Source organism: Erithacus rubecula, assembly GCF_903797595.1.
Source record: "Erithacus rubecula genome assembly, chromosome: 10".
NCBI lineage: Eukaryota > Metazoa > Chordata > Aves > Passeriformes > Muscicapidae > Erithacus > Erithacus rubecula.
In genome coordinates this window covers 17,860,886-17,878,774 of record NC_136662.1, presented here as the reverse complement: position 1 = coordinate 17,878,774, position 17,889 = coordinate 17,860,886, and the positions used below count along the sequence as shown (strand labels likewise).

The 17,889-nt window shown below is 52.2% G+C and overlaps 1 protein-coding gene and 1 long non-coding RNA gene across 7 annotated transcripts in view; one reads left to right on the top strand and one right to left on the bottom strand.

The window, feature by feature from the left end:
* Positions 1-17,889, bottom strand: part of RNF220 (ring finger protein 220) — a 214,277-nt gene that overhangs the window by 106,816 nt on the left and 89,572 nt on the right. The gene's annotated exons all lie outside the window — the stretch shown is intronic.
* Positions 3,847-4,782, top strand: LOC306805684. The gene is made up of 2 exons (XR_013775267.1): positions 3,847-4,053; positions 4,132-4,782. It is a non-coding gene; the product is annotated as an uncharacterized lncRNA (long non-coding RNA).

Below are 17,889 nucleotides of genomic sequence, written 5' to 3'. Positions count from 1 at the left end.
CAAAGCAGTAAGAGCCCTCTCGGCTGAAGATCAATTAGCATCAATTACTGACTTCATTTAATTGTCGTAGAAGATGAATTTGTCATTTTTAGTCTGGAATTAATGGGAGACCTTCAACTTTCCCTTGGCAGCCCCATCAGGTCACTGAGTATTTTCTTCCTCCTTTTGCACAGAGGAGAAACATGGCAGCAGGGAGAAGAGGCAAGAGCTGCCAGTGCCACCCAGGTAGCTTCCCATCAATCTATCCCCATCCATCCCCTTGCATTCCCATCCACTGACATCCCAGGTATGCAGCAAGGTGGTAGCCAGCCATGGCAGCTGACTGGTACAAGCAGCTCAGATGGTTTTGGTGCCCTTACCAGCTCTTGTGCCATGCCCAGCAGCATTTCTGCCACCACCTTTCTTGTGTTCTCTTTTTATTTGGGCACCTTCCACTTTTTTTCCTCTTTCCATTTTCCGCCAGAAATTAATTTTGCAGCCGAGGGCTGCAAAATGTTTACATTTTCCCCAGCAAACAGGCGACAGTAAACAATGAATGCTCGCAGATGAAATTGAATTTATAACTGCATTATGGGGCCAGATAACACCCTAAAATAATACAACGATAAGGAAATTCGATTTGATTGCCACCACGAATCAGCTTGGGCCCATCTGCAGCCAGGGCCTTCCATAATAATTTTAAATTGGGTTTGTAAACCTTATTTGTCCTTAAATATTTCTGTCATTTTTCATTGCCAGAGACAGGTCCTTGGGCGCGATTGGTGCCGCCGGAGCCGCGGCAGGGTGAGGCAGAGCCCAGGGGTGCCCGGCGTGCCGAGCGGGCGCCGGGGCTGGCGGTGACAGCCACTCGTCCTATCCATCACCGTGTCCACAGCCAGGGAGGAATCCCAGCCAGAAATTGAGTTTGCCTCACAGGGGACAACTGAACAAATTAATAGACCATTAGCCAAGCGGTGACCTGAGAAATGAGGGTGCTCAGGCTCCCCACAGGTGTGGTAGGGAGGAAAGGGAGAAGAAATGGCAGTCTTGTTTTTGTCCCAAGGGGACAGTCCCAGTGCCCTGGGATGGGAGATGTGGGTGGGCAGCCTGCTTGGCTCATTTGCAGCCCAGCACTGGCTCACTCAAAAACGGCTGCCCTGGTGTGCAGAGGAATGGCCAGAATGATGCAGGATTCTGATGGGTGGGAGATGGCAAGAGGGGCTGCAAGGATGATCCACAGTAATACAGAGGGACAGGCAGCACTGAAGTGAAAGGTAGGAGTGAATAAAAGTGCTAATTCTCTCATTTCTGAGAAATGTCCCATAGAAAGCCACCATACAGAAGTGCTGCATAAAATGATTCTGCAGCATGCACAAACAGCTCCCAGCTCAGGGTTCAGGGGCACAATACATCCCCACCCCCAGGGGGGGTGACAGCTTCACGGTTCCTGCCAGGCAGGACACTGGGGTCTGCATTGATCCTGCCAGTCTCAGCCCCCCTCACAGAATGAAAGATGCTGAACTGGGAAATCACAGGGCAACCCTTGTGTCCCAGTCACCAGCTGGGGCTGTGGGACCTTGTAGAGGACTGATCCCAGGAGGATATGATCCTCCTGCCTCTAAGCACCACCAGGTGCCCAGTGCAGCATCTCTCCTCTGCGTCCTCTCTCCAGCTTGCCTTTATCATCACCATTCATTATCCAAATGACTATATTTATTAAGTCCCCTGTCAAGGCCTTACAGAGTGGTCTGTAACAGAGATTAAAAGCAGAATAAAACACCAACATGATCTTTTCTCTAGTAAACAAAACAATAAACAGCCTCAGCACTGGCTATCAGAAACACACCAGCCATAGGAGGGATGCCAAATTCATTGCTGCCACAACAGGGACATACTAGTGCCTCTGCTCTTTGCGATCAGACCTACCTGCACTGGGGCCTCTGCTTGGCCAGCTGCTCCCTGCACTGGAGACCCAGCTGGTGGGGTAGAATCTCCACATCAGCTGGGATGCTGAGCCCCACAGAATGTCCTGCCCTTCCTGTGCCCCTATGACTTGTAGGGCAGAGATAGCTCAGAAATGTTCCTCTGTCAGTGCTAACAGCCTACTGCACACCTTAACCAGGCTGGGTTGGTGACTGTCCCCAGGCGTGCCAGCCCAATGACCCCCATGGTACCAAGGTACAACAGTCCATGGCAGCAGGCAGATGGACTCCCACAGTCCCAGTGGCATTGGCCAAGAGCTGGGACAGCAGTGGGATCCAGCAAAGAGCCATAGCTCCTTGTTCCTGCTCCTTCCTCATGTCTGCAGAGCACAGCACCACCCCCTGCAGCACGAGGCTGCTCGGTTCTTATTTTCAAAGGTATTATCTAAAGTCTGTGGAACAAGATGCTTTATGAGGAGGCACCAGGTTTCCTTTGTCTCTGCTGGGGACAATCAGGTACAGATAGGACATATATTCTGTAAAAACATACACTCACTTCCACTCACCGGTTACCTTTTTCTGAGAGCTGTAAGGGTTTCAATTACCGGATTCTGGGATTTAGTGCCCAGGGCTTTTTGGTGTGCGTTAGATTTATTAGAAGGTTTAGTACCAGCGGAGGATTCACGCATTTACTCCCAGGAGCCCAGCTTCCGTTCACAGACCCTAAATCATGAGCTGAGATGGGCTATTGTCACTTAGGACATTAGCATGGTTAACGTACGTGGGGATGATTAATAGCAATATACATGCAGCCTCTCCCCCTCCTCCCCAAACGCTGCTCTGCCACCTCTGCCTGTTCCAGGGGCTGTGAGGCGTATGGCCAGCTCACCTGCCTTCACAGGGAGGGCCACATTGCAACCCCTCACCAGGAGCCCCAAGGGCTCAGCACCATCTCAGCACCACCAGCATTACTGCTTTATGCTTGGTGTTTTTTCTTTTGTTGTTGTTTAGTTTTGTTTTGATTTATTTTTTTTGTTTTGGTTTTGCTTTGTTAAGATGAAGTGTTGAAGGCACTCAGGAGCAAAGGTGTTTCTGTCAAGGGAGAGCTATGGGAAGCCCCTGCCTTTCCAGGGCAAGGGGAAGGTGAACAGGGGCAAGGAGGGGGCTTGAAGAAGGGGCCCGGTGCAGGTTGGCAAAATCTGTGGGGAAAAAAGTATTCTAAGAGTAAACCCAACCTTCCCTACCAGGACCTATCCACAACCCTTGTTCCCCAAAGCATACCTAAGGCCAAATCTGTCACTGAAGGAAAGAGAAGAGGTTGCTTATTAATAAGCAGAGAGCAGCCAAATAAGCCAGCCTCTCTGATCCAAGCAGATCTTCCCCGAAAAATCCCACGGGATTATCTCACCTGTCTGCCTCATCCTCACATCTGTAGGAGCACATTTGCATCTTACAGTCCTCCCTGCTGCCCCAGGTTACTGGCAACAAAGCTAAAACTCATCACATCAGTGGCACCTCAGCACTTCAGGGATACAGCAGCCTCTGCATTGCAGGTACCTGAGGCTTGAGGTGAGTCCTCAGCCCTGCTGCACTCCAGAAGAGACACGACCACACTCCTAACGAGCAAGATCCTGATGGCTTTTGTCCTTTTTCCAATAGTGTGTTACTTACATTCCTTCTTTTTTAATTAAAGCAGCCCCAGCTGATTTTACAAGCTTGCCACTGATTCTCTCCCAGTCTCTGTGTCTCTCATATGCTTGAGTGCTAGTATTAATTATTAGAGCCAATTTACTGTTTATACTCTGATGTTTTAACTAATTACCACTAATGGCAGACACCAGTGGGCAATCAACTTCATTTAGTTCCCAGTGCAAACCACTCATTACCATCTGAGAGGGAAAGAGTGCGCGGGAGGGATAAATAAAGACCAAGCTGCATGGGTGAGTGCCTGGTGATGAGCTGCAGCGCTGGGGAAGTCCCTGCCTCCCAGGGCAGCCCCTTTGGCAGGGCTCCGGGGAAGGATTTAAATCTCCAGCATGTGTGGGTGGGCAGCAGGATAATGTTGCAGTGCAGAAGTGTCCTGCAGGAGCTGTGCAGATCACTGGTTCTTCACTCCATGTGCTAAGTCCTGCCTTGGCACCCGGCAAAGCCTGTGAGCCTGAGAGCTACAGTTACCAGAGAGCAATGTGCCTTTTTCCTTGCATGGTGTATGGCTTCTTTCCCCTTCAAGGATTCATCCCTGGGGGAATGCAGCCCTGCTTATGTTCTTGGCTTGGTGTGATACCAGATGGAGCCAGGCTTCCTGAGTCCCAGGTGCCTCTGGTGTTAATCCTGCTGTGAGAGGAATGGTGGGTGATGTGAAGTCAGGATGAGCTGTGGCTGAAAGGTCCCTGAGCTGAGCTTCCTCCTGTCTGGAGCTGGGCTAATGAAGGTCACTCATGGAGAAAATTCAGCTGTTTCTGTGTGTAGTGATATTGTAAACACTGATCCTTAACACAGCACATCCCTTAGCCTAGCTTGTGTCTCTGTCCATGTATTTCCTCTGGAGGCCCAGGAAAGACCCCGAGGCACATTTTACTCCCCTGCACCTCATAACCACTGCAAGAACCTGCGATGTTAAAAGCACAACCCCTTCAGGTGGAACAGCTCTCCTGGCTGTGCTCCCCTCTGCTTTGGCCCAAGAAACAAATGTGGTGCAGAGAGGGGCTGCGAGGAGGGATGATGGAGTGCGATGGCTCCACCAGAGCTGGGCTGGCTCTGAGGATTTAGGAATAAACTTTTATGGGCACAGCCCAGAGGAGAACACAAGAGACAGAGCTCCTGTGTGTCTCCCACACGGCTGAGAAACACCTCCAGAAAAAACAATGTTCAGATTAATTTGTCTCTTACTCCAAGACCTGGTAACCCTGATCTGAGACAAATCTCCAGCCAACTCTATTTGTGCTTCTGGGGATCTAGACTTCTCCAGCCCTTGAACATGAACCTTTCCAGGGGAGAGATCTCTAATGACCTGCCAGATGATCTCATTACCAGTAGTGGGAGTCCTGCCCTAGCAAAAGGGACCATGGTGTTTTCAGAGTTCACATTTCACCAACTTCAGCACACTGCAGTGCCACAACAACTCAGCTGGGAAGCCCAAAACAAGAACACAAACAAGAGGGACAGGGCTGGGCATGACCTCTCCAATGGGGTCTTCAATCTTCCTCTCTCTCCCTTTCACGTTTTCTCTCATTCTTTCATTCCTTGATTTGCTCTGTTGAAATCTTGCCTTTGAAAAGGAGACAGGGATGTTGGAGACCTGCTCCACAGTGGTGGGGACATGGTTGCCTGTCTTGCAAGGAGAGGGGGTTATAACTATGCACACATCTGAAATGTAATTGCTGTCAGCTCTCTCCATTCTTGCAGCACGAGGCCTTTAATCTCTCCCACCAGACCCATCGGCCCTGATATTGCAGCTCCAGAAAGGCTGGTTTTATGTACTTTAACCCTGCGACCTTTACAAATCCCATCATTCCAATCAATACGTCTCATTAGCGTTAGGTAAATGTATGGGATGGATGGGGAGCTGTGCTGGCAGGAGCCTGCAAAGGGTGGGGTGGAAAGTGCTCCTGCCTGGCTGCTCTCAGGGGGCAGCACAGCCCCACCATGCTCCCCAAGATCCTGAGGGCATCTTTCTCCCCAGAAGCATCCTTGTCCCTAAATATCCCTCCCCACAGATGCACACCTTGGTGCAGCCAGAGATGGGGGGCAGCTAATGTGGAGCATGAAACAAAGGGCTGCAAAGCCAACTGCAGAGTCAAGAGCCCAAGTTGTTAACTGGACCAAGCTGTTTGAGTAATTTTTTTTTCTTCTCCTTGGGAAGCAGACATATGTTTTACAGCTTTTCCCTATGTTGACTAAATGAAAACATACGGGCCCCATGGCAGGTGATGGGAAAACAGCATGGGGTGTGTGTAGGGCTGCCTGCCATCCCTGCCTATCAGGCAGGGAAGCTGCCAAGGAAGGCAGTCATTGTGGATGTCGGTAAAGCCATGGAGTGGGGTGAGGAAAGGAAATCTTTGACATTTCCTATGAAAATAAAGGGCTTAATGGCAGGATTGACCCACAGGTTATGGGGCATCTGTCCACCAGGGATGCTTCAATAAAAGGATGGGGCCAATCCTGCCTTTGGGAAGGCTGGAGGCCAGATACCATTGCCATTTTGCTTTTGCTGAGGAGGGGTCTCCCTTCCTTGTGGATCAGTGCCTCAGCCAGCAGGGCTGTAAATAGTGTTACTGCCCATAAAGCTACCCAGCTCTCCTCCAAAACCTGCTCAAACGTTTGACTCAAGTGACCTACTGGCACACACAGATCCCATAGGAGCAGGCTTGGGGGCTGCTCTTGCTGCAGCATGCCCAGGGGACAGCCTGCTGGGCTTCCTTGCTCCTTGTGCTGCCCCCAAGGTGTGGGGTGGCTCCCCAGGAGTTCACAGAATGAGTGTCTCCAGACCGTGGCACTGCTAGCTCACCTGGGACATGTGCCTTGCTGATCAGCACTGTAACAGATTTGTGCCCTAGAGCTTGAACAGAGCTATCCCATGCTCCAACTAATTCACACCCAGGAAATCCAGCTCTCCAAAAAGAAATAAAAATACTTTAAGGTTTTCTCCTCCCAGCGGGGCAGCTGGGATGCTTGAGGAGGTGAGGGTGTCTTCCTTGTACTCCCCAGGCAGGGCAAGCTTTTTCAGTGGCATCTGGAGTTGGATTTAGTTTCTCAGCTCTGCTATCCCCATCTGCAGAGCCAGCACGTTACTGCAACAGTGTTCAGTCCCACCAGCTCGCCTCAGCAGGAAACGCATCCTGGTAAATGCAGCACACAAAATATATGTGTACATCTATTTCTGCAAGAGCCTACAAAAGCAAGGGCTTGAAAACTACAGGCTGGCTTTGCTTTTTCACATTAGTGAGGTTTAAAGGTTTCTCCATGAGGTTTAAACTTAAGAGCTGGGCCAAATACAGCTCTTACTGGAGTGTGGGGCAGCCAAATTTTCTAGTGGGGATATGTGGAGCTGGATATGTGGTGTTCCCATGTATGCAGGTGCTTTGGAGATCTGGCTCATGTGCTCCTCCCTTCCCAGCACTGGTGCTTGTTCTCTTTGTCTACCTGCTGCTCTGTTTTGCTGAGGCTTTTCAGTAAGACTCAGACTTGTTGACAAGCACTAAACTTCGCTGTGGCATGAAAACCATTTAAGCACTAAGCTCCCCTCGGCTTTAGCGACATGACTCTGAGGATATTGGCACAGCCCGTCAGGAGGCAGAGGGAAGGAGAAATTAATAAATCCTCTGGTGGGGCCAATTTCTCCTGATGTGACACTGTTCCTCTTGGAATTAAATGTTCTAAAGTGTCTCTTGAGAGTGGTGGGACAGTTCCCTGACCACCAAGCAGCCATAAAACCTGGATCTGGTCCATGAGAGGTGAAACTAGCCCATTGCTCAGAGTTATCCTCTCCAGCAGAACAATTGTTGGGCCCAACAAAGCCCCTGATGTGCAAGTCCCCAGCTCTGCCATGCACTGGGGGTGCACCTCACCCTGGCTAAGAGCTCTCAATAGCAAGGCATGCAGGAGGCTAATGGGAATCTTTCAAGGGTTTTTTTTGACACCAGTAGTGTGGAACCAGCAGCAAAACCTCCCAGGCAGCTGCAGACCCTCCACAATCCTTTTGGAACAACGTTCCCCTCCTCAGTACTGAGGTCCCTGCCTGGCATCCCACACAGCCACTGCAGAGGGGAACAGGGTGACAGGGTGGAAAGCTGACACTTCCCCCAGCTGCATGGTGGCTGGAGGAGGATATTGCTGCTGTTTAACCTTCTGGGTCTTGTCTGCCAGAGAAATGCTTAGCAGGAGGAGAGAGATTGTAGATAGACAAGGGGATTGGTGGGGCCAGAGATGCAGGGGACTGCAGCAGCCTTAGATTTTATCTGCACCTCTGCAAGGCTTGATGACCTTGGAATCCCAAGCAACAGTTGTTAACAAATGCAGGGAAGAAGTGTGACGGGTTAAAGGAAGAACATGCAGCAGGGCATGCAGAGAGCCTCTTACAGATAAGGGTGCTATCACTATGTAGTCTAATACCACCTGGAGCATATGAGCTTAGCAACTTCCTTTCCCTTACTCATTGCTTTTGGACAGCAATGGGAACAGAGGGAATTCCCAAAGGCCTGGAAATCCCTGCCAGATCCCTGTCAGCTCCATTGGCTCCTGGGTGCCATTGACTCCTGAGAACCTGGGTTCCTGTGCTGCACCCCTCAAAGGGATGGAGCTGAGCCTACTCAGGGGATAGTGGAAAAAGGAAGCTGCAGAGGTGGGAGCAGGAACTTCCCAGTTCTTTCACTTTTGGTCTCTCCTGGCAATGTTCAGCCCCCAGGACTGCTCTTTTGCATACCCCTTACCACCACGCATGGCCTGGACTCCAGGCCCCTTTCCTTCACTGCATTTCATCTGTGTCATGAGGAGCTCCTCTTCTTTGGAAGAAGCTGGAGAAAGAAGCTGGGGGCAGCCCCAAAGCTGAGAAAACAAAGCTGATTTAGAGTGTCACTGGAGAGCAAGCAGGTTCTCAAAGCCCTGCAACCTCACTCCAGAGACACAATTGCTCCCTGCTGTGCCCTGTCTCCTCCTCACCTCTGGTCTGCAAAAACTTGACTCCTACTCAGCCCAGCATTTCAGTCCCAGCCACTACAATGACAAGGGTGATAAGAGATTCTTATCAGAGTGCTCAGAATCGATTTGAAGGTGAGCCCCTTCCCCAACTCCTCCTCCTCACATCTGCAGGAGCAGCAGTCGGCGCTGCAGAGGGACCCAGCAGCTGGGTCTGCTGGTGAGCAAAGATGACAGTTCAGGGCTCAGATCTCTCCAGAGATACATCCCTCAGCCTAGAAGCTTCAGTTAGAATACATCCCTCAGCCGGAGACAGAGCATGGGATCAGAGCCAGGACGCCTGGGCTCCTTCCTGACACTCATCTGGGGGAGACCTGCTCAGTATCCCCAGGTGCAGGAGGGATAATGCAGCTCTGCATCCCTGGAGGACACTGTAAGCCTCTGTCCAAGGGGATCTGAGCAAGAAATATGGCCTCTCAGCTGAGGCAGGAGCTTTTCCTCTTCCTTGTGCTTGGGTGAAAGGAAGGTGAAGATCCTGCTGACCCCACAGGAGAGATAGGATTCATCCTGCAGTCTTGAGTCTCAAGACTCAGGACTCACTTCATGCTGTTTTACTCCAGCCTTCCAAAGAGCTCTTACTTTCTTCACCCTAGTGTGGCCTGCCTTTGTTCAGCTCTCCTCCTCACCTACCCACAGAGCCACACCTGAGGGGGACATATCCTAACCTCCCATAAGTGGCTAATGGGCACACCTGCAGAGAAGACATTTCCTGATGGCAGAGCAAGGGGCTTCTAGGCTGGAGTGGGTGTCTGTAAGCCCCAGTCACAGAAAAATTGCCAGTATCCCCTTGGCACCACTGCAAGCTGCTGTCCCATCGCCCGCCCAGAGGCTCTCTCTGTTGTCTCCCAGAGCAAACAGACACTGCATGCAAGTTTCTGTGATGCTTGGGCTAATTTTACACAGCTGCCTTGTCTTTTGATCTCTCTGCAGACACTGTCTCCACCATTTAGAAAAACTCAGTCCCTCCCACCAATCTCAAAAGGTGGCCAAATCCCTTCTTGGAGACCCCTCTGATACACCAGCCCAGGCTTCTATATTTCAGTTTCCCCCTTCTCATCTGCAAGATGGCCAGTACAGTCCTGTCTGCCCAGGAGGGAAGACAGAGGACCTGGCAGCAGAACTGCCCTGGGCAGTTGGCACTGCAGCTCCCCAGTTTTTGAGGTTGCCTTGGCTCAAATGCAGGCACCCACTCTGCTGCACACCTGCAAAGGTGAAGCAGGACGTCAGCCAGTGGTGGAAACTGAGACAGAGTGGGTTGTGACTTTGCACAGGCACATAGCACAGTTGCTGAGGGAACGGAGATGCCCTGGTCCAGAGCTGCTGAGGGGACCAAGACAACCTGGGTGGACTCACACAAGAAGTCTCAGTTACTTTTGAAACCTTGAAGTCCCAGCAGCTCTGGTGAGGCAGATGTTGCAAATTCTCAATTTCCTCCCAGAACCATCTCTGGGAAGGGTGAAAGCACAAGGCAGCAGCAGGGGAAGCATCTGAACAATCAGGGCTTGTGTGGAGATGAAGAAAGGCCCTTCTTGTCAGCGGGTGCAGTTGGGGTGAAGGCGGGGGCATCGCAGGATGGCACCCCAGGTACTCCAGCTGTGCCAACTCTCCAGCCCAACAGAGAGGGGGCTGTTGTGGGCCCAGCCCCAGCACAGGGTGTCACCGCCTGCCTTGGTTAGCAGGGATGCTCTCTCTTTGTGCCTGCTGGTTTCTGCTCTGCTGACCCGCTTTGCTCCATCAGCTGGCACCATCCATCACCTCTGGCAGCTGCGTCAATTCCAGGGCTCTGCAATGCCATTCCCCAGGGGAAAAAACACATTTTTTTAAGGGAAAGAAGTATTTTCTCTCCTGGCACCCTGCAAGGCTCCCTTCCTCTCCTCCTCAGAGACATCTAAAGCTCAGTCCAGCCCAGGGACAGGGGCATAGCATGTGACTGCTTTCTTCATTCTGCCCAGCTCCAGCTTCTCACTGGACAACAGGGCCAGAAGGGCTGCAGTACCTGCAGTGATCCTGGGGCCAATATGCACTGGCCCTGTCAGGAGCTGGGAGAAATCAGTCTGGCAGTGGTCCAGCCCTTCATACGGTGCCTTATCAGGACTGGCTGCAGCACCAGCAGCTTAGGGAAGATATCGTTTCCTGTGTCTCATGGCAGATGGTGGTAGTTACAGTCAGGGTGCCAGGGCAGCTGCAAGCTGGGTCTGCTGCAGGATCTGGTATGAGAATGTATATTCACACCCCTGTCCCTGAAAGCCCTTCTCCAGGAGATGGTGAGTTTAGAGCATATGCTGGCAGCAATGCCCCATGGCTGATTTCTCATCACACAGTGCTGGAGGGTACCTATAGCTGAGTGGTGGGAAAAAGTAAGACAACCTTCATCCCCTCCTCCCTGCTTCCCTGGGCCAGAGTCAGCCCTGCAGTGCTGGATGTTGCCCCAAGTCTCCCCAGCCTCAACTCACTGTCCTGAGGTCCAGATGTGGGACAGGACGCAACCATTTTATCAGGGCTCTCTGCCTCTGTCTCAACAGTCCCACCTCAGCAGCAGAAACATATGCCTCTTCAATCAATACTCAGCTCTTAATAGTCCTGACAATTCGCAAGAAAACAGGGGCATTAAACGTTAATTATATCTATTTGGATTCAAAAAAATTTATTACTGGAGTTAATTACAGCCAGAGTCATAAAAAGGTGCAGAGCAAGAGGCACTGCTGTTCTATGGGGTAAGCGGGACTGAACAGCCCCTGCCACCCCAAAGTGCTGCTGGGCAAGGATGGAGGGATATCCCTGCCATGGCCACACGTGGCTGGACACTGCTCCTTGGGAAGGGACTGCCATGGGAAGGGGCTGTGTGGGGGCTGTGCCAGGGGGTGTGCAGAGCCAGCGGCGCAGTCTCGGGGTGCACGGCAGGTACTTGCTTAGCTGTTGTGCTGGCAGGACCTGGCCTGCCCCAGCCTGTGGGCTTCTAATTTACTGCTTTCCTTTTACCGTAAAACTGAAAGGGGAAGGTGCACCCTTTAATCACTGCCTTCGGGGCCCCGCCTGAAACCACACAGAGACCAAGCGAAGGCTAGGAGTTAATGCTCCTTCCGACACCTTTTTATGATTCACGGGCCTGACCTTGAGCCATAAACCGCTCAACCTCCCCGCCACGCTGCCAGTATTTACAGCCTGCAGGGGCCATTGCACGCAGCCACCGGTGCAGAGCCACGGCCGCGCCCGGCGCAGGGACACAGCTGGGCATGCAACAGGGCTGCAGCCAGAGATGCACAGCCTGGGATGTTTACAGTCCAGGGCTGGCCACGTGGGTGGATCCTAACACAGCACTGGAGATGAGATGCACCCAGTACACTCATCAATCCATGCTTATGCACACCTGTGTGTGTGCAGGTAAATGCACCGAGATGCCCTCACCAGGCAGCCCCTGCAGACACACACCAGAGCATGTTCCATGCAGGGAGCTGGGCACCCACATACCCACTGCCTGGGCATTGGACACTGTGCCATGGTGGGAGCTTTCTGCTTGCTGCGGCAGGGCAGGGGGATAAGCATTGTGGGCAGGGCTCCACAGGAAAAGGCCAGGATGAGCTAGCACACTGCAACCCCTCAGCGAGTGTCCCACTTCCCAGCAGGAGCAACAGCTGCTGCCTCAAGAACCCTCAGAGGCACTCAGAGGTAGGTCCTCACATCAGGATTCGTCCCACTGCATCCCAACAGCCCCAGGTCTGGCTCCAGAGGTGAGACCTACAAAATCCTACGCTGGTCTGGACTGGAGCTGGGTGAGCTCTGTTGATTAAAGCAGAGTGCCCCTCTGAATGGGTTCAGATCAGCAACGCTCCTTGCTTTATGCCTCAGTTTCCCCACCACTGCAGCAGGAAAAATAATCCTGACCTATCATGTTTGCATGGAGTTGGGAGGCCGAGCTTGTTAATGTTTGCAAAGTGGGTTTGGCTCCTGTGATAGAGCAAGCCAGAAATGTGAAGGTCATTATTATTAGAGGGATTAAAGCAGTTGAATCCAGAGCAAGGGGTACAGGGGAACACACCACTTGTCTCAAAGCAGCAACAAATCACACACATGCACAACCTCAAAACGGTGATGAATGCTACGATTATGGTTCATTTTATAAACACTGTGCAGAACCAGAGAGCAGCCAGAGCACCTTTTAATACTTCTGCAAAAACAAAACCCTCCATGAATGCAGACAGGACTGAGATAGGCTGTTCCTGGATACACCCAGAGCCTGTCAGTGCCCACTCAGTATATGCCCAATGAGGCCACAGGCCCATAAGCATCACTCGCCAACACAGCTCACTTGGTCCTCACCAGGACCAGGACTTTCTCCTCTGCCCCCACTGGGGCATCACAGCACTGGGTAACTTACCTCGTACAAGTCTCCATATTATTTTTCCCCCAAGTTTACAGGTTGTCTAATTTTTTTCTTTCCTCCTTGTAAAACAAAAGAGGGAAAAAACACCCTTATCTTGGAAAACAGAGTTCAGGAAAAAGCTACTGGTCTTTTGGACTTGGTGAGTCCCATTGGTAGCCTTGCTTGTCAGGGAGAATTTATCAGCCAAACACAGTGCTGGTATAATGTGCTATATAACTTGTGCATAAACAAACTTCAGCATGATAAATGCCCTGCTTTGAAGCCATAAAGTTATTAGCTGGTGGCTGTTAGCTACTGCTTAGCATGGGATATGCTCCTTCCGTTAACCCCTGGATGCCCTGCCTGCACTCAGCACCCCAGGGAGATCTCCGAGGGCATCTCCACACAGCAGGAAAGCAAGGAGGGATCTGATGGGCAGGGATGCTTCTGTTGGCATCTGTGCACATTGTACATGATGCAAGGATTGAGGGAGGGAAATGCTTGTTGAGAATGGGGCTCTGGAGGCTGGCAGCTCCTTGCAGTCCTATTTGAGCGCTTTGGCAGCTCCTCTCCTTCCCTCTACCCCTCAAGAGGGAAATGCAGGGGGGAACAGGGCTGGGGCAGTTAGGCATGTACTCACAGCTCAGACCTTCTGGGTGTGTACCTGTTTCAGAGGTGGGGTGGGAGGAAGCCAGCCACCCCTCCAATGCCCAGGTTACCTCCCTTAGGTGAAGAGCTGCTGAGGACTCTGAAAGAAAAGCCCAGAATTTTTCTGGCAGCAGCCAGGCAGCAAACTCCAGTGAGGTGTTTAGAGTTCCCTCTGCTGCCTGCAGTGCATGGCTGCCTGCAGCTCCCGGTGAGCACAGCCTTGCCAGAGCCTGGGAGATGCTGGAGGAGCAGAGTCATATCCAGGGCCAGCACCACAAAACCAGCAGTGCCACGGCTCCTGCCAGCACCACATCTGCAGAGCACCCTCCACTGCACAGAGCCAGGCTGTGACACCCACCAAAGGCCTCTGGTCCTCCAGGCCACCTCCTGCTTTTGCCCCATTGGACCAAGGCAGAGAGCTTGGCATGCTAAGGCTGGCAGCAGGTCTCCCATGTCCAGCCCAATGCACAAACAGAGTTATGCAGCAGTGGGGAAAATTGTTGGAGACACAGCCTGGAGCCCCTGTGCTGCATCAGGAGATGCTGATGCCCAGGAGCTAATTGCTAACCCTTACCCAGTAAAACCACTCCTGCAAGGCAGGAGGAGGTGTTTCAGCAGGGCCAGCTGGGGGGGCAGCAGGACTCAGGGCTGCCTCAGTGCCTGCTCCTCATTAGAAGTTCAGTGTTGAAGAAACTCATAATTAGAGTCCTGAGTATTAATTAATCTCTATGACCCTCCTCTCATTCTCCTTCCACCACTCCCACAGCTCAGGAGGTCAGCCTGGGTTATTAACACAGGCAAGCAGAGGATGGCAAACTCATCGGGCGGGTTGGCAGACCTTGGGCCACGTTCCCCTGTTCAGAGCAGCCAAAGGCACCATGTCCCAGCATGACTTCCCTTTCCTCTCTCCTCTCTCTCTTGGCTGGGTTTGATAAGGGTCATCTCACTCACTTGGGCACAGTCAGCACTTTGGGGGTAGCATTCAATGAGCTGAAGCATTCCAGAAAGAGCAGAGCTGCTTCTACACTAACTCGGTCTGCACAGTCCTTTGCAGAGTGGCTGAGAGCAGACTGCTGCATCCCAGGGATGAGCCTTGCTGGAGACAACTTGCCCTTGGAGACCCCAGCATGATGGAGTGCAGAGCAGCAATCACAACAAAAAACATCACTGAAAGGTCTTCAAGCATCCCATCTCTGCTCATCCAGGTCTTCCTTGGGTCTTTAAGAGCCTCAGCATTAAAAAGACTGAGAGGAGAGGACATGGACACCCTTTGTACAGCATGGCCCTTCCATCCCAGGGCTGTCCATGCCGCTTGGGGTATGGACATGGCTCCTGGGATGGCCAGATTCCCTGGAAAGATGCTGGCCAGGCACAACTAAGGGCTGATACACTACAAAGAGCTGCCACAGAGCAAGGAAACAAGATATGAAATAAATCCAAACTTTTCTGACTCCCTCGTAACCACCAACTGCTTCCCTCATTTGATTTTTTCCCCTTTTCTGCTGCAGCAATAAAAAGGGGAAAATCAACATCCAAATGATCTTGTTTATGGCGACTAAATAAGCTGCATGTGCTTAATCCGTTAGAGTTTAATGAATTTACGACTTGCTCTGGAATTTGACAAGGGCTGTAAAAGAGTAATTAACATTTATCAGTGTGTTTTTTACACACACCCCACCCTCCTCCTGCCTCCCTTCCCTCCTCCTGCCGCCTGTCGCAAAGCAGCACCGGGTATCGGGGGGAATATAAAAGTGATCAATTAATTCTTAATAATCTCAGGGAAAGATTGTAGAGTCACAGTATGAACTCAGGGAGTGTCAATAAACATGCCAAAGGTTGGTCCCCCCCTTCCTGGCGCTGCTGCAGAGGAATGTGGGCAGCCAGGGAGGGGATTGGACTGCAGGGGCGGCGCTTTAGTGGACCAGCCCTGCACCCCTTTCCTTCTCTGTCACACTCCACTGCCCTCCAGAGCAGCTTTCTGTCACTGACACAGTGGCCTCTGGGACAGGATGAGAGTGAACAGGGGGCTGCTGACAAAGTGGGGTTCCATCTAACATGGCAGTGGTGTTGATTTGGAAACACAACCCCAGTTGCTAACTATGCCAGTCAATAGCTTAGTGCTGACAGACCTGAACTCGTTGGGAGGGACTCCAAACTCTCCACAGGGTCACAGGGCAGCTGAACATTTGCTTAGATGAAGAGCTGCCCCACTGTCACCCTGCTGTCACTCAGAACAGGCAGCTGCTGCTGTTTCAGCTGTACTAGACATGAGGGTACGTCCCTGCTGGCCCCTGAGACAAGCAAGGGGGGGGTGTCACACCTTGCTTGTGCCCAGCTCTCCCAACTGCTTAGCTGCTGTGGAGCAGGGAGGCAAGCAGGGATGCAATTTGGGGGCTGCAAGGGAACAAGCCCAGGCTACCCCCACCAGACCCAGGATAGGCTGAACATGATCCAAGGATCCCAGGAGATTCCTGTGCTGGAAGCCCAGTGTGCCCCACCTTGGGCCACCTCCCTTGGCAGCCCTGCAAAGCAAAGCCAGAAAGAGCTACGGCCACCTCCTTCCTGGTAGGCAGGACAGATGTGTCCCCTGCTTCTGTGACTGCAGCATCCTGCCCCCAGCAGAAGCCTCTGCATGCATGGGTGTGACCAGGTTGTGGGGAAGCTGCATGACTGGACATCCACTGGGGAAAAGAAGGGTCAATGCTCCTGGGGGCCACCAGGCTCTATGGGCTTGGCTGTGGGGCAGAGGGTCCTGGAAACCCACAAACAAAGCTCAAGATGATAAATCATCAGAGGTTTGACACTGTCTGGGGATCTGCTCTGGCCAGAAACAAATTCTCCCTGTCGAACATAACAGCCCAGAAATAAGCAATGAGAGAGGAATGGAGAGGGCTGTATGCAGGGAGACTGGAAAATCTCTGCCCAACCCCATGCAGAGCATTGGTGGGATGGGAGGTGGAGGCAGCCTCCCAGCAGGCTGAGATCCCTGTGCCAGGTACTCACTTGCCAGCTGGATGGGGCAAACTTGGGATTTCTTGTGAAACTCTTGTGAGTTGTTCAGGCCAGCCTGAAGCAGCTCAGTGTAGGACGGGCAGGGAAGAGAAAGGGAAGGTAACAGGATGACCTGGCCTTTATTTTACTTTGACTGGTTTGAATCCAGCTGGCTGGCCTGGGCTGAGGGGCTGGGCAGGAAGCAGAGCTGGTGGGGAGTGGGGCTGAGCCCTCTCTGCATGGCCAAATCAGAGAACACCAGCTCCCAGCAGCCTCTCAGTGAGTCTCCAACCTTGGGCAGGCTTTTAGTGCCAGGGGCTGCACAAAAGTGGCACAAATGCACCTGGGAGGGAGAAATGGGGACATGGGAAGGGGTTTCAGGCCACCAGGACTGGTTCCAGCACACCGACATCTAGGTCTCCATTGCATGAGTGATGTAGCCAATATCCACAACAAAGGCTGCCAAAATCACTCAGGAAACACTTGCCAGTGCCATTTGCTCTTGCAGTACTCTGCATTGCTGTCCACACACCCCCTGCATGGCCTCTGGATCACTCCTCTGCTGGGGAGAGGATGCTGTGTCAGGCAGTGAGGGAACAGAGGAGGGCTGCATTCCTCTGCCTGGGCAGTCTCAGATGCTCCCGTGTCAACCTGTCTAAACAGCAACTCCTCCTGCAGACACCTCATGCTGGGGGTTGGCAGTTTAGCATCTCTGGGGTTTCTCATGGTGTTCCTGAGTTACCAAACAGCAGCTTAGAACAGGCATTCCAAAGGGCTGGCCAAACCCACCATCATCCATCCAGCTGCCAGAAAAGCAGCCTCTGGGGCTGAGGTGACTCGGGTGGCAGTGGCCAAGTCCTCCCTGGCCACTGCCACACTGCTTCACACCAGGCACATGGCTTCACCTCTGTGCAGGGCTGGAATCCCCTCACCTCACCTGGGTGTACAGGCAGTGCAGCTTAGGGAACGAGCCAGGCTGTGATGGGCGATGCTTGGCCACCGTTTGCTGCTTTGCAGAGGTACCTAATGGATTTGAGACAACCTGGCCATGCCCCAGCCTTGCTCCACTCAGGTGCTGCTGTTACAACAAAGAGCATTTATCCAGCTGCATCCCTAGTTTCTCCTGCTTTCCATTTCCCTTTCCTGTCACTCAGGTGTGACAGTCTCAATACCCATCAATAATAAGGTAGATGGTAACCATAACAGAATGTGCAGTCCTGTGTTGACTTTTCTCCATTTGAACAGTCACACTTCAGATGACAAAAGAGCTGGAAGGAGTTAACAGGAGACCCCCCC